This window comes from Protopterus annectens, chromosome 2.part2 (assembly GCF_019279795.1).
Source record: "Protopterus annectens isolate FY-2018-M chromosome 2.part2, PAN1.0, whole genome shotgun sequence".
Taxonomy (NCBI): domain Eukaryota; kingdom Metazoa; phylum Chordata; order Ceratodontiformes; family Protopteridae; genus Protopterus; species Protopterus annectens.
This window is the reverse complement of record NC_056730.1, coordinates 100,540,654-100,557,114: the sequence shown is the minus strand read 5'-3', so window position 1 is coordinate 100,557,114 and position 16,461 is coordinate 100,540,654. Positions and strand designations below refer to the sequence as shown.

Genomic DNA, 16,461 nt, shown 5'->3' with positions numbered 1-16,461 from the left:
TGCTAAAGTGGTTAGAAAGACCTTCTACATTGCCCACCTGATCATGAAGGGATTCACATCCAGATCTAGTGAGGTCATTGTTCCCCTGTACTCTTCACTTATCAGACCAATGATCGAGTACAATGCCCCATTCGGGATGTATCTCACCCGACATCTGCAGCAATTGGAGAGACCCCAAAAGTTCCTCACCAAAAGGATAAAGGGACTCCAAAATCTGTCATATGCTGCCAGATTGAAGAAACTCCAGCTCTATTCAGTCGCATACCGTCTGCTCAGAGGTGACATGTGCCTGACATACAAGGCCATGTCCAACCCGGAATTAATGGACATGCTCCACCTCAAAAATCCAAATCCACCAAAACCACTAGAGCAAGCGACTTAAACCTTAGCACGGATATAAATAGGACGTGCTGGAGGGATAGATTTATCACTCAGAGACTCCCTATGCTGTGGAATAAAATCCCGGTCCATGTGAGGCAGAGCACCTCGCTGACTCTGTTCAAGAGAAATCTAGACCTGTGGATGGGAGATCGTAGGTTTACCCCAGGAATCATCTCTGTGTCACTGCTGGACAGAGGCACAACAAACTAATGGGCACAGTATTTTTTCATATAAGGGGTGGCGTAAGCCACAAAAATTTGGGCTAGGCTTATAAATGCCTTAGGGCAGATAGCCTAGTATAAACCTATGAACCTATGAACCTATGAGTGCCTCAAGTGACCCTGACAGGTTCATGTTTTACACTGTTCAGGAGGCAACTGGAGATGTTATAGAGATCCATGGAGGTGGTGTTCTTTGCTTTAGTGAGAGCTGCCAGCACCTGGTCCTTGCTAATGGTTGGGGGTAGTATTTTGGAGGGGATTTCATCTGGTGGAGCTGGGAAGGAGGTGGGGGGTGAAGTTTGAGCTGAATTTATCAGACAATAGATTTGCTGTATCACCTGGATTGCTGAAGGTGGTACCATTCAACACCAACTCAGCTCACTACTATGTGTTACTTTTATTGTTTCAGACATAGTTGAAGAAAACCTTATGATTGTCCATAGCCTGTGGGGCTGTCCTGCCTTGTTGGACTTACTTAGACCTCTTAGCTTCTTGTTTAGTTGTATAAGAGAGCACTTGTCTTTAAGGGAATTGCTCTTCCTGATTTTGGCCATGAGTTTTTTTCTTCTGTTAAATACCCTGTTTAGGTAAGGGTACCACCAGTGGGGTTTGTTTTTGGTGTTTGTTTTGGATTTACTTCTGGTAGGTATGGCAGCCTCTATGCAGTCATCCACTTGTTTGTATAGGGAGTCTGTGATTAATTCTGCATAGGTAGCTGTGGTCTGTCGAGGTTGGACAGCCTTGAATTTTGAGAAACTGTCACTTAGTAGGATTTAGTTTGCCTTAGAATAGTTCTTAACTGTTACTTATTTAGCTGGGTTTCTTGGGTTGATTTTTGCTTCAAAGGGGACACCATTGTGTTTCAACCTCAGTAGTGAGGACATGACAGGGTGGGGGGTGAGGGATGCAATGCTCTCCCATTGGTGAGTACCAGATCGAGAATGTTTGTCCTCTGGTTGGAATGTGCACCATCTGTTCCAGGGTGTTTATGTTAATAAAGTTCAGGAAGTGTTTTGCTTGTGAGTTTGAGGCAGTGTAAATTCCCCAGTTTATGAAAGAGTAGTTAAAGTCACTGATGAATACAATGTTTGGTTGGATGGTGAGCTCCAGTAGTAAGTTTAAGTAAGAGTCATGAGACTCTAGGGACATAGATGGTAACCTGTAGCTAGCAAATATGGTGAACTGCCTTTTCTATGGTGACTTGCATATGGATGAGCTCCATGGTATCAACCTGTTTAACCAACCTAGAGGTATGTTTGTTGCTAAAGTAAATCACGACACCTCCACATTTGGCCCCGGTCTAAACTGTTGGTGGTCTAAGTGTGGAAGGCTATGTAGTATTGCACTGCCAGAGTACCTTCTATGACTTTAAACAAGTCTCAGTCATGCAAAGATGTCTACATTCTCCAGAGTGAGGAAGGCTTGAAGTGTACTGAGTTTTTTTGTTTAGGCTGTTAATATTGAGCAGTAGCACCTTAGGTTGCTTGGAAACTTTTTCACTATGGTGGTAGTTTTTTCTTTTGGTTATTACCTAAAAAGGCTGTAAGGGGGTGGATAAAGTTGTAGCCAATATCCAAAAGCCTGGGGGAGGGACAGGTATAACCTATCTTTGGTAAAGTAATGTGGTTTGTTTCATGTTCTCCCATGTTAACATATATTGGATGGCCCTGGTGCGACACGAGAAACTAAGGCAATTATTAAAATCAATAATTTTATGTCCATAGGTTCATAGGTAGGTACTGGGCTATCTGCCCGAAGGCATATATTAGCCCAGCCACGTTGTGTGGTATTCACAGCCCCTTTGGTTAGTTCCCTAGGCCCTTGATCTAGCACCTATTACCCTTGGCCCCTATCTAGTACAGCTGTTGGTATGATCCCTGGTGTGAACGTTCTGTTACCCATCCACTCGTCAAGGTTCCTCTTGAAGAGTGATAGTGAGGGGCTCTGTCTTATGTAGATCGGGACCTTGTTCCATAGCAAGGGAAGTCTTTGCGAGGGGAATCTATCCCTCCAGCATGTTCTATTCATTGTTGTGCTGAGGTTTATATCCCTAGAGCGTGTAGCGCAAGTGGATTTGGTTTTGCTAAGATGGAGCATGTTCAACAGTTCTGGGTTGGACATGGCGCTGTATGTTAGACAGAGATCGCCTCTGAGAAGGAGGTATGCAACAGAGAAAAGCCTTAGTTTTTTCAATCGTGCTGCATAGGGCAACTGTTTGAGGCCAGTAATCCTTTTAGTGAGGTACCTCTGTGGTCTTTCCAGCTGCTGGAGATGCCTAGCCAGGTACATTCCAATTGGTGCATTGTACTCAATAATGGGTCTGATGAGGGAAGAATAGAGGGGCACCACTACATCCTTAGATCTTGATGCAAACCCTTTTGTGATTAAATGGGTCACATAGAAGGATTTTCTAACCACCTTGGCAACATGGTTATCAAAGGAAAGCTGACTATCTACTTGGGTCCCTAGATCCCTTATTACTACTTCAGATTTCAGGGGGTTACATCCTATGTGGTAGTTTGCGGGTACTCTGTTTTTTTACAAAGGGGATTACTACGCATTTTTTAGCATTTAGCTTGAGACCATGGCTTTGACACATGCATCAGTCTCATTAAGGCCCTTCTGGAGGATATCCATGTCGGCCGGAGACTCTATTATAGCACCCAGCTTGCAGTCATCCGCAAACTTGGTCAGCCACAGCCCTTCAGTGCTTGCCTGTACTTCTGAGAAGTATATGCCAAACAGGAGGGGCCCCAGGACAGAGCCCTGAGGCACACCGCTCATTACTGGTCTGGATTTGGACATAGATCCCGCTACTCTTACTTTGTGGGATCTGTCTGAGAACCAGTTTGCGATCCATCTTGTGACGTAAGGGTTTATGCCCAGGTTGGTGAGTTTATCAATAATACCCGAATGGGGAATGGTGTCAAATGCTTTAGCAAGGTCAGGTTAAGCCGTGTGTACCTCCTTTCCCTTATCTATAGCCTGAGTAACTGTCTCAAAGAAGTCCACCAGGTACAGGAGGCATGATCTGCACTTGACGAAGCCGAACTGTGTGGGGTCAAGTGTTTGGAGGTTCCCAATCTCTCCGTTTATGAGTTCCATAATGATTCGCTCCATTGCCTTACAGATCAAACTGGTCAGGCTTATTGGTCAGTAGTTCCCAGGGTCGGTTGTGGGCCCACCCTTGTGCAGTGGAACCACCGTTGCTGTGTGCCATTCTATGGGTACATATCCTGTCAAGAGGCTGAGACTGAACAGGGTATTCAGATGCGGGGTTAATTCATTTTGGAGCTCGTGTATGACACAGCCTGGGACACCATCTGGTCCCATGGAGGCAGTGTTTTTAGCTTTAGATAGAGTCTTATTAACCAACGTATCAGTAATAACTGGAGTTACACAATCCCCTGGAATAGTAATAGGCACTGTAGGTGGTGGTGGGGGGGGGGGATTTGCACTGAACCTGTCAGCCAAGATTTTGGCAATGTCAGTGGGGTCAGTGTATTTTGTTCCATTTTGTACTAGCTCAGAACAGACCTGAGCGTTGCCATTTAGGTTTTTGACGTAACCATAGAAGGCCTTATGGTTATCCTTGGCAACTTTCTTTTCGAAATTGGCTTTAGTTGACTTGATGAGGGCCCTCAATTTCTTACTAAGGCTGATCAGGGAAGATTTTTCTACTTGAGACTTGGCCTTTTTTTGTATAAGTCTCCACCTTTTATTGTATAGTTTGCTTATGGCTGGGGTCCACCAGACTGGTTTTTTCTTGCTTGAGGAAAGAGTCTTGGTTTTATTTGGGATAGCATGGTCCATGCAATCCTGAAGATGTATATAAAGTGCCTTGGTGTAGGATTCTGCACCCTGGATATCTTGGTGAAGGTAGAATGCTGTTCAATGTAAAGCTTAACCACTTCAGTGACTTGGTAGTCTGTTGTAGCAAGTTGATTGATATAAATGTATTTATTGGATTATTACAGTTAAAAATAGAAGTCCTTTTTTCTCTTGTGTTGAACAGCTAACGTGTGGGGATCTGGTTCAGACTAAGGGAGCATTGACCTTTTTTTTTTTTTTTTTGCTTGAGGGGGTAGAGAGACAGATTCAGGATAGATACTGGGAGCTAGATGAGATAGCTCTGTAGAAGACTGCAGCACTTGTGCATCCTTCAAGCCCTCCACTCTTAAGAAAAGGAATAATACCAGGTTGGAGATGGAGAAACTTAAGACAACTTCTTTGGCTAATTCCAGCAGTTCTCTTTCCATTTCTGAACCCCCTTAAGAGAAAGTTACCTGCTGAGAAAAATGGTACATTTATTGTATGTAATTTGCTCCTTCCCTTTTCTAAAGAATCCACTTCCAGTTATTTTAACTGTTTTACAATATTCTAAACTTCAAATACAAATCAAATACAGTTGGTTTAGATTTTGATTTCTACTTTCTAGTAATTTGTTTTTTGCAGCAAACAGAATTAATAAGGCTTTACTATGCCTAGGCAATTCAGATCCTGTGTCCAACTCAAAAGAATAATTTCCTCAGTTATAGCCATTTGCTTCCCCCAATATTTCTAACAGAGTATTTTGTAGAGAATTTTTAAAATCTGCCAACTCAATTCACTAACAAAAAAAATGTTCCAAGTTACCTCATTCTTTACCATCACACCTCCAACATTAGCGATCTACCTCCGGAACAATTCTTTGACGTCTTTTTGAGGTATAAAAATGCCTAGACAAACAATTCCATGCAAAAAATCAGAAACCTTCTGGACTTTGTTGCATGCTTGGGAGCCGTACATATGTCCTCCCATTGTTTCCTTGTAAATTCCTTTTCTGGTCTCTCTTCCCAATCCTTTCTAAACTCCTCTGATCGATTCTTATAGTTACCATGCGGTGTTTATATTCCCTATTAACTATCCCTTTTTAACAGCAGCTTCTGTTCTAGCTTCAACTAAAAACTCTACCAGAGCAGGTCTTTTGCTTAGAACTGCCCTATCCCTTTCTGTTTGCCTATACTCTGATATCAGTTCTTGGTAGGAAAAACAGTCTCTTAATTGCAGTCTAAACTTCATCTTGACCTCATCCCACTCTATTACCTTTCCTTCTCTTGTTATTTGCTCCTTATACCTTGATTTCTTTGCCAGTTTCATCCAGTAAATTCTAGACCCCTCTTGCCTATTTTCTGTACCCCTGTTTGCAGTCATCCATATTGACAAAATCTCCTTTTTCCAGTCTTGTGTTGGCTTTGTTCTTCAAATACTTTCTGCAACTTTGTGAACATAATGTTCTGTATGGTTGTTGTTATTCTGTTAAGGATCTGCATCCAGAATCTCACTCTCTCTCTCCATATTTATTGAACTCCTCCCCTGCTTCATCATCAGTTTCCACTTTTGTTATGAATATGAGCCTTAACTTCATTGCTGTAAAATATAAACCCTTCATGATAGTTTTGTTACTATTTTCCCGCATTTCTCTTTCCTTTATTTCAACTATAGTTTGCACTTCCTAATAACTGTCTCTTCCCATTTTGCATTATCTTTGTTATTTCTTGAGTGGTATCTGCTACCCACTGCTTAAATGCTTGCCTTTTCAGTAAATAAGTTGGGAAGCACCAATGCCCATCTTTTTTCTCATTACCTTGGACCCTTATCCTAGTTTTTATAGGTGCATGATCAGATATTGTTATTGGCTGAACCTCTTTTCCCTTAAGTAATGAGCATGTTCTTGCCTTATACATCCCATATGACCCAATTTTTATACCTATAAGATTGGTAAATAAAGTCCACTTCAGCTTTTAAGGTTGTTTGTATATCCTGTAGTAGTAATCTCCTTCATTGGACCCCCTCATGCATCCTCATTATTATATATTGTAGTCCAGTCTTCATTATAATTAGGATCCCTCGCTGAAAGCTTTTTATTTCCCCTAGCATTCCTCTGAGTTCTAAAGGTGCTGTCTTGGGTAGGGCATGTAACCTTACCAAGGTAATTCTGTTTTCAAACCAGTAGTTCCACAAATATTCAATTTCCATCCTTTCTTTACTCCTCTGTTAGTAAAGGAACTCCTCAGCATCCCCTTCCCTTGTCCCTCACATTCAGTTGGATAACTCCCCTTAAATCCCTTCTTTATCAAGCTCTCATGTTCAGTCTTATCTAAATGGATCTGCTGCAACCTTGTTATTTGCACCTACCTCCTTTGTATGTAAGGTAATACTCTTTGCCTTTTCACTCTATTTATAAATCCACTCACATTCCAGGTTAACATAGAAAATACAGCCATTTTTACATATATTTCATTTTGTAGTTGTCACTACATGGCTTTTGTTTGATCATAATCTTCTCCTCAATTCTTTTCACATACCATTTAGCTAATGAATGTGTTAGCACAGAAAAAGCCTTGTACAACAGATGTTATAAATAATGTTATTTTTCCTAACGTTTCATCCCTCTCCGAACTCATACATATTCAAGAGCCAAATAACTAAAACTAATTTTGTGTGAAATACCACATAGGTGGCAGTACACTAAACACCGAAAGTGTGATAAGAGACTTAGGGACACAGGTGGACAGTTGTCTCACCTTCAATAACCACATCGCCACAACAGTCAGGAAATCCTTCTGTGTGGCACACCTCATCACTAAGGGCTTTTCATCCAGAAAAAAGGAGGTCATTGTCCCACTGTACTCATCCTTCATTAGACCCATTATGGAATACAACTCCTCATTTGGTATGTTACTCTCAAGACATCTGCAACAACTGGAAAGGCCACAGAAATACCTCACTAAAAGAATCACAGGCCTAAAGCAGATGCCCTATGCTGACCGCCTTAAAAAACTCCAGCTGTACTCTGTCGCATATCGTCTACTCCGAGGCGATCTCTGCTTAACATACAAGGCCATGTCAAACCCAGAGCTGTTGGACATGCTATACTTAAAGAAATCCCAATCCCTCAGAGCCACACGCTCCTGGGATCTAAACCTTGTCATCACAATAAACAAAGCATGCAGTTGCAGCTGGGCAGTGTAAAATGTCACATTAACTGTACTTTGGACTTCCAGTACCACGGTGAGTGTAAGAGTTCGTGGTTCAGGCCCACCACTCCAGCTTGTGTGTTATTATTGACTAGATAATTTCTGTGAGATTTAGTTGCCCCCCCCCCCTCCCCAACAGTACTGGGCAGTTCCAGAATAGCAACATGAAAAGAACTGAAAAAAGCTGCTATTTTGATGACTCGGTTAGTTTCAAATGATCTGGCATGCAAAAATAGCAGTATTGAAATGCCTGTGGACCCACAGACTTTACAAGGTGCAACCTTGCCCGAAAAGTCCTCAACCAATGACTCTGCACACTATTAAACATTTTGTTAAAAGAGATTCAGGTAAAGTTTGTAAAAGTAAGCTCTAAACAGGTAGACTTTATTTCTAAGGCTCTGATGAAACAAACACTCTGAGCATTCAGAAACTATTACTTTTCTTATCAGGTAATTTGGGGTCTGCAGGAGAGGATTACTGAATTGGAAGATAAAAGTTGAGCAGCTTATGGAGAAACAAGTAAACTTAGAAGACTGCATACAGAAATAATTTTAGATTGGTCAGAGTGCCTGAAAGGTTAGAGGGAACCAGGTGTGCTAACTTTGTTCAGACACATTTGGCAAGATGTGCATTGCCTCCCTGAATGTGAGATTAGGATTAAAAGGCCCCATAGAGACCTTGCTGAGTGATTATCTCTGAGAGGTAGGTGCCCCCCACCCAATACTGGAACGCCTGGAAACATTTTTTACATAATCATCAGCTGCGAGCTATTTGTAAGCGTGGTAGGCAGGGCAGAGTAGGGGATACCAGAGTTTATGTAGAACAGGATTTATCTATCTAAACTAGACAGCAAATGGCTCAATTCATACCAGAAATGAGGGAGTATCAGAAGAAAGGGCTATGGTTAAAGATATACTGTTCTATTCTTTTTAGTGTTCTTTTTCCAAATGCTGCAACATATTTTGTATATGCCAAAAATGCCAAAAAATATACCTAATCCAGACACTGATGTCGGGTCTTAGGGTACATGCACGGGGAGTTTACCAATCAGTGGGAAATGGGATTGGGAGTGCCTCACCCAAGAAGTTAAAGTGAATTGATTTAGCCTTTTCTTGCTTTAATTTTCAGATGGTTCAAATCTGTATTTGTTTAATGAGTGACTGCTTGTGCTAGGTGTGTGCTCACATATGGGAGATATTTGTACAGAGACATTGATAGCTTTGATGGAGATATTAAGTTATTCAGTTAGTTCTGAGTTTATGCAATTTTTGCATAGTTGCATTGTTGCTTCTAGCCAGCCTGCTCAGTGTCTCCACATAAAAGACATTTGGGAAAGTTTCTGAATTCTGTATGTTGACGTGGGGAAAGTTAAATAAGGACAGGGAAAGGTAAAGAAGTATGTTGGTGGGGGGGATTTTGCCTTTAAATTTTTTTGTCTATGTTTGGTAATGAATTAAAGTAGCAATGATTATGAAAAAATGTTTAGCCAGGTTATTAAGTAGATTTGTATTGTTTTGTGTGTGTGTGTGGGGGGGGGGGGGGGGCACAGCGACCATGATTTTTGTCCAACTTTTAAAAAGTATTGCTATTTTTGTAGTGTTATAGCCTTTTTTTGATGCACTGTAGCATTCTATTATAAGATTTGAATCCTACTTGGAAAACATGTATTGTTGATTGGCTGTGCTTGATGTTTTTGTTTGCACATAGTTCAAGGTTCTCATATTTTTTTGGGGGTGTATTAGGTATGTCTTTTTGTAGATCTCACATGTAAGTTTCTACTTAGATATTTAAACATATTCTTTTATTTTTACATGCTGAATGGAAGTATTGTTGTTTTCCTTTTGTGCAGTTGATGCCGTTAGGGGGCCTGTCAGTCTAAGATGGATAAGGTGTCAACAGGAAGAATGTAGTGCAATGATAATTATAAATGACACTCTTAGTCATTTAGAATGTTAATGGAATCACCAGCACAGTCAAGAGAAAAAAGAATATTTGCCTTTTTGAGGAAACAAGGTCTTGCAGCTAATTGGAGGCCCACTTGGGGCCTTGTGAACATTTGAAATTTGGGTTAGAGGTTTTCAGTTGGCCACCACAGACAGTTATCAGGGAATCTGTAGAAGGGGCATATTCATTTTGCAATCTGATAATTTTCAGATGAAGGTTGAGCATATTTTGGAGGATCATTGTGATAGCTATGCAACAGTCAAAGATTGGTTGAAGGGCAATATGCCACATTCATTTCACTTTACATCTTAGTTAGAGTAAGTTCCCTTGAGCTTATGGGGATTCTTAGTGCCATTATAGCTTTCCAAGAAGACATTACTCTTATTATATGTGCTTGGAATTTGTTGACTTGAACCTGTGTTGTAGATACTGGTGCCCAGCAGATTTTGTTCTTCTATTGGAAAGAATGCTAGCCTGCAAAAAACAAAGATAAAAGGTTGTGCACACTCCCCAAATTATGTAACACAAGACACAAGTGTGCTGGAATGGTCAAGGAGCCGAAAGAATTACAGTTGTAAATTTTATTTTGTTATTCACCACACACAAGTGTACAACCAATGCGTTTAAGCTGTAAAATTAAAATCAGTGTTTTTATCCAAAACACAGACTTCATCAGAGCTAAACTGCCATGGGTCTAACTGATCCTTTTATAAACGCTGAGTGAATAAAATCAGTTAACTAATAAAACATGTAGCAATTATTAACAACTTCCGTTTCAGTTATTCCTTATTTGAATAGCTCTTGAAGAAATTACTTAGACTCTTGACTAGCTGTACATACAAATAAAACATTAAAGAAATACATATGCGAGTAGATAAATATTCTTTAAAAGTATAAAATGAAATAAACACTAAGTGTAAATAATGAATTCTGTGAATAATAAATACTGTAATACAATAGTACAACATCGGTTATTAAAACATTATTAAAATTATGAAAAAATGCAGCTGTATCTTAACATTATAGACTTAGAACTTTGCTTTTCTTAATTTTAATACTGTAAAATAGATACAGTTTCATTAATACCTGGGGAGGGGTTGTGGCATTAAGCCTCAGCTGCCAGTATAATTCGCTATATTCAAGTCTTGTCTCCCAACTGCCTTCCCTGAAGTCTAATTCAACCCTATCCAAAGTAGCACATTTAAAATCAGCAAAGGCAGAACAAATAGTGGAGTGGTTAAATAAAGCATTATTAATATTCTTGTTTTTTATATCATATTTGTGTTCAAAAATCCTCCTGTGTAGTTTTCTTTCTGTTATGCTTATGTAAAACGCTAGGCAGACAGAATATTTTGCGATATAAACAACTTTTTTTAGATGTACCTGTCTCTTGTTTTAATTTAATGCATCTCTTGTTTGTATCATTCAAATATACCTTTTTGCCTTAATGTCTGTACAATAATTACATCTACTACATTTCATCATACCCTTTGTGTCTTGGTAAAAAAATCTAATTTTTTTTTCCAAAAGGCTTTTCATGCTATCTGCTGTCCTATAAACAACATGGGGGTTCAGTACCTAATGTATCAAGTATAGATGTGTTCACCTTAAAATATTCCAGTTGCTGATCACAGTCTTTTTAATCTCATTTATTTTACTTGAATACTTTAAAACTTTCGATCTCTCAAACGCCGTATCTTTCTTAGTGGGCCAGATTCAATAACACCTGCAGTAAATGTACACAGTCTGTATTCAAGAAAATTCCTACCACATTTTTTTGTGCTTTCTAGTCACTCAGCAAGGTAATACTAAGTGTACATGCAGTCTACACTTTGAGGAAACCTTTATGACTCCCCTCAATATTTTAAAGCTGCAAGAAAATCAGTAGGAAAACTAAAATTAGGAGGAAGAAGGTGTGAGTTATGCTTGTGTTGTCTGTTCACTCAGAACTGTGTACACTTAGTGTAAGCGTTAATGAATCCCAGAGGGTATCGTTTCCAATGTGCTCATTATGTTGAACTAAACCTTCACGTAATAAGGGCTTGAACATAAGACCCCACCCATCTAATATGTCCTTAGAAATATTCTCCAATTAAATTCTTGGGTAACCTCTAGATATAAACATATTCCAAAGTTTTTCCACCTCTGTCATTAGTAGGTCTCTGTTAGAGACCATTCTAGCTATTCTAATACATTGCCCCCTGAATATACTCTTCTTACACGTAAAGAGGTGGCAACTGTTAAAATGTAAATACATATCGTTAAATGTCGGTTTTCTATATATGTTAGATATAAATCCATTTCTACCCAGAAAAATAGTAGCGGCTAAGTAATTAATTTCCTTATCATTAAACTGATGTGTAAATCTTAAAAATGAAGTAGATGTCTCTCCACACTAAATAAAATCTTTAATATTTTCAGTAGGTCAATTCCATGAAATAAATATATTATCTAAAAACCTAAGGTATAATTTTACATATTGAAAAAGTTCAATATTAAAAAAAATTTTGTTCCCAAGTCTTTAAAACTAAATTAGCATAAGTAGGGGCACAGAGCGTCTGCTGTGTGGAAACATGCATGAATGGGCGTACCTTTGTTGAAAGTTGTGCGTCAGGGCTGGCAACTCGGCACATAAAAATCTACTGCCAATCATTAGCGTACCGGAGTTCCGCTCTGGCGACCCCTAACCAGGAAAAGCCGAAAGACACAACAACAACAGGGGCACATGCTGTCCCCATACCTACAACTTTAACTTGCCTATATTGATCCCCTCAGAGTGAATAAAATTATTGCATAACACTAATTCCATAAGATTGGTTAAAAAATTACCTTTGTAATTAGAAAGGAAATTACAGTTTATTAAACTTTCATGGAACAAGTCTGGCCCTTCAGTTTTTCGGAATACAAATCAATTTCAAGCACCTGTCTATATAAGTGGCCCAAGGATATGTTTTTGCACCTTGGGCTGCTACATTTAGCCTGAAGGGTGGATGGATCTACAACATTCACTTTTGGTATATCAGACATTGTGCGTATTCTGGGGAGCGTTAAACTTAAAAAAAACATACAATTCCTTAGTTAAAATACCCTGTGAAACTGCATAATCTAAAAACATTTCAATCTTTTTGTATACTATATTTAACTGATTAATAGAACTTGTTTCATAAGTGGATTCCCCCCTGCAAAATATTAAACATCTTATTTACATAGTCAATAGTGTCGTATAAAACCACACCTTCCCCTTTTTTAAATTTTTTTTGTATAATTGGTCAAGTCCCTTTAAGTAACTCCTTCAAGAGTTGCTCAAATAAGAAATAATTGAAATGGAAGTCGTTAATTAATATTTTGTAACTGTTTTATTAGTTACTTGATTTTATTCATTCAGTATATAGGATTAATTAGACCTGTGGCAGTTTAGTTCTGATGAAGTCTGGGTTTTGGACAAACAAGCTAATTTTATAGGTTCATAGGTAGGTACTAGGCTATTTGCCCAAAGGCATTTATAAGCCTAGCCGGAATGTGTTGGCTTTCGCTGCCCCCTTAGATTAGTTCCCTGTGCCTCTGTCCAGCAGAGCCACTGAAGTGATCCCCGGGGTAAACTTCCTGTTTCCCATCCAGTCATCAAGGTTTCTCCTGAAGAGTGTTAGTGAGGAGCTCTGCCTAATGTAAACTGGAATCTTGTTCCAGAGCATGGGACGTCTCTGGGACAGGAATCTATCCCTCCAGCACATCCTATTTATTGTTGTGGTGAGGTTTAGATCCCTAGAGCGTGTGGCTCGAGGGGATATGTTTTCTTTAGGTGGAGCGTGTCCATCAATTTTGGGTTAGACATGGCCTTGTATGTCAGGCAGGGATCACCTCTGAGTAGGCGGTATGCACCCAAGTACAGCTGGAGTTTCTTCAGTCGAGCTGCATAGGGGATCTGTTTGAGGCCAGTGATCCTCTTGGTGAGGTACTTCTGTGGTCTTACCAGCTGTTGCAGGTGTCTTGTAAGGTACATCCCAAATGGGGCATTGTACTATATTATGTGTCTGATGAGTGATGTGTAGCGGGGCACAATGACCTCTTTCTATCTGGATGCAAACCCTTTTGGGATTAGGTGGGCCACATAGAAGGATTTTCTAACCACTTTGGTGATGTGATTATCAAAGGAGAGATTACTATCTACTTGGGTTCCCAGATCCCTTATTTCGTCTTCCGTATTTAGGGGGCTGCCACCTATGTGGTAATTTGTGGGTGCTTTGTTTTTTCCAAAGGGGATTACTATGCACTTTTTGGCATTTAGCTTGAAGCCATGGTTTTGACACCAGGTATCTGTCTGAGTGAGACCCTTTTGGAGGATGTCTGTCTCAGCTGGAGAGTCAATATAGCCCCTAGTTTGCAGTCTGTGAACCTGGTCAGCCATAGTCCTCCTGTGCTTGCCTGTACCTCTGAGAAGTATATGCCGAACAAGAGGGGTCCTAGGACTGAGCCCTGGGGAATGCCACTTGTAACCGGTTTAGAGTCAGACCTAGCTCCCGCAACTCTTACCATGTGGGTTCTGTCCATGAGCCAGTTGGCGACCCATCTAGTGATTTAAGGGTTCATGTTCAGGTTGGTGAGCTTGTCTATAATACCAGAATGGGGAATGGTGTCGAAGGCCTTTGCGAGGTCTAGGTAGGCTGTGTGGACCACCTTTCCCTCGTCTATAGCCTTGGTAACTGTCTCAAAGAAGTCCACCAGGTTTAGGAGGCATGATCTGCCCTTAACAAAGCCGAACTGAGAAGGGTCCAGTGTTTGGAGGTTCCCAATGTCTCTGTTAATGAAATCCATGTTGATGCACTCCATAGCCTTGCAGACCAAGCTAGTCAGGCTTATAGGCCGATAGTTCCTGGGCTCTGTTGTGGCTCCACCTCTATGGGCACATAGCCTGTGGAGAGGCTAAGTTTGAACAGTGTTTATAGGTGAGGGGTTAGTTCATCTTTGAGCTCATGTAGGATGCAGCCTGGGACACCATCTGGTCCCATTGATGCTGTGTTTTTGGCTTTGGAGAGGGCTGTTTTAACCTGAGTGTCTGTGATTTCAGGGGCACTACATTCTTCTGGTATGGTTATGGGCCCTTTTGGGAGTGAGAGGGGGGTGAAGTTTGCACTGAACCTGTCTGTCAGGATGTTGGCGATATCAGTCGGTTCAGTGTATTTTCTGCCATTCTGCACTAACTCCGAGCAGGTCTGGGAATTGCCACTTAGATTCTTGACATAGCTAAAGAATGCCTTGTGGTTATCTTTGGAGTACTTGGCAATTTTTCTTTCGAAGCTAGCCTTGGATGATTTTATGAGGGATCATAGTTTCTTGCTGATACTGATCAGGGATGTCTTCCCCTCTTGGGATTTTACTCTTGTCTGTACTAGTTTCCTCCTTCTATTGTATAGCTTGTTTATGGCATGGGTCCACCAGACTGATTTCCTTTTCTTGGAGGAGTGAGACTTGGTTTTGGTTGGGATAGCACGATCTATGCATTCTTGTAGGTGCCCTTAGAGTGCATTAGTAAAGGATTTTGCAGCTTGGGCAGCATTATTCTTTAGCATGGGGGATTTGAAACTTTCCACCTTGGTCTTAAGTAACGTGAAGTTTGCTTTTGAAAAGTTTTTCACGGTGGTTTCTTTGACTAGGGGTGGGGGCGGAATGTGTATATCCAGAGTGATTAGTTTATGGTCAGAGCTAACCAGCGAGGGGTTGACCTCCAGTGTGGAACACCGGTCACCCATGTTGGTGATGACGAGGTCCAATATGTTGTCACCTCTGGTGGGGGTGTTGACCAGTTGATCCAGGGCGTTTGAGTTTATAAATTCTAGGAAGTGTTGGGCAAGGGAGTTAGTACTTGAGTAGTTCCTCCCAGTTAATGTTTGGGTAATTGAAATCACCCAATATCAGTGTGTTTGGTAGGACCTTTATGTTTCCCAGTGTTTTCAGAAATGTGGAATGGGGGTCCTGGGACATGGTTGGTGATCTGTAGCAAGCTACAATTTGAATTGCAGTTCTGCCCATTGTTAGTTGCACATGGAGGATCTCTGAAGCATCGTCCTGTGCCACTAACTTGGAGGTGTGGGTATCCTTGATGAATATGGATACACCCCCGCTTTTTGTATTTCGGTCTGGGTTTTGTGGCCGAAATGTATGGTATGAATTGTAGCCTGGTAGTGCTAGGGTGCTCTCTGGAGCCTTAAACCAGGTTTCTGTTACTGCACATATATCTATTTTCTCCATACTGAGGAGTGCTTTGAGTGTGTGCATTTTGAGGTTTAGACTTCTGGCATTGAGTAGCATTACCCTCAGTTTTTTGTTATTTGTGCTATTTGCGGCGGTAGGTTTGTCTTTTGAGCCTTGCCTAAAAAAGGTGCTGTGGGGGTGGCAAGAGCCTTAGCCAGTATTCGAAAGCCTAATGGTGACAAGTGCAAGCCGTCTCTTGCGAAGCAGTGTGGCTTGTCGAGCATGTTATCCCAGGCTGACAGACACTGGATCCCCTTTGAATGACACCAGAAGCTTAGCCAATTGATGAAATTGATAATTTTTTTATACCGTGGTATCATTCTTGGTGAGGGCAGGATGCTACTCAGGGCCAGGGTCATACCGGCCTGGGCTACGTGATCAGAGAGCTCTTCCATGTCTCTCTTCATGTAGTTCAGGGAGGTACGGCTCAGGTCATTCACACCAACATGGACAATGACAGAGTCATATTTGTACTTGTTCTGGAGTGACCTGAGTGCTTGTGTTATGTGGTGGATCCTGGCACCCAACAGGCAGCTAACAGTAACCTTCTCCTTGTTCAGCCTAGTGAGTGGGACGTCAGTGTGCCTGACTATAGAGTCATCTATTACTAGTGTGTTGGGTGTGTTATTTTGCCTTAAGGGCTGTGA

General features: G+C 40.8%; 1 protein-coding gene across 5 annotated transcripts in view; it reads left to right on the top strand.

Moving 5' to 3' along the window:
* Window positions 1-16,461, top strand: part of IL6ST (interleukin 6 cytokine family signal transducer) — a 2,713,809-nt gene that overhangs the window by 1,479,671 nt on the left and 1,217,677 nt on the right. The window lies entirely within an intron of this gene.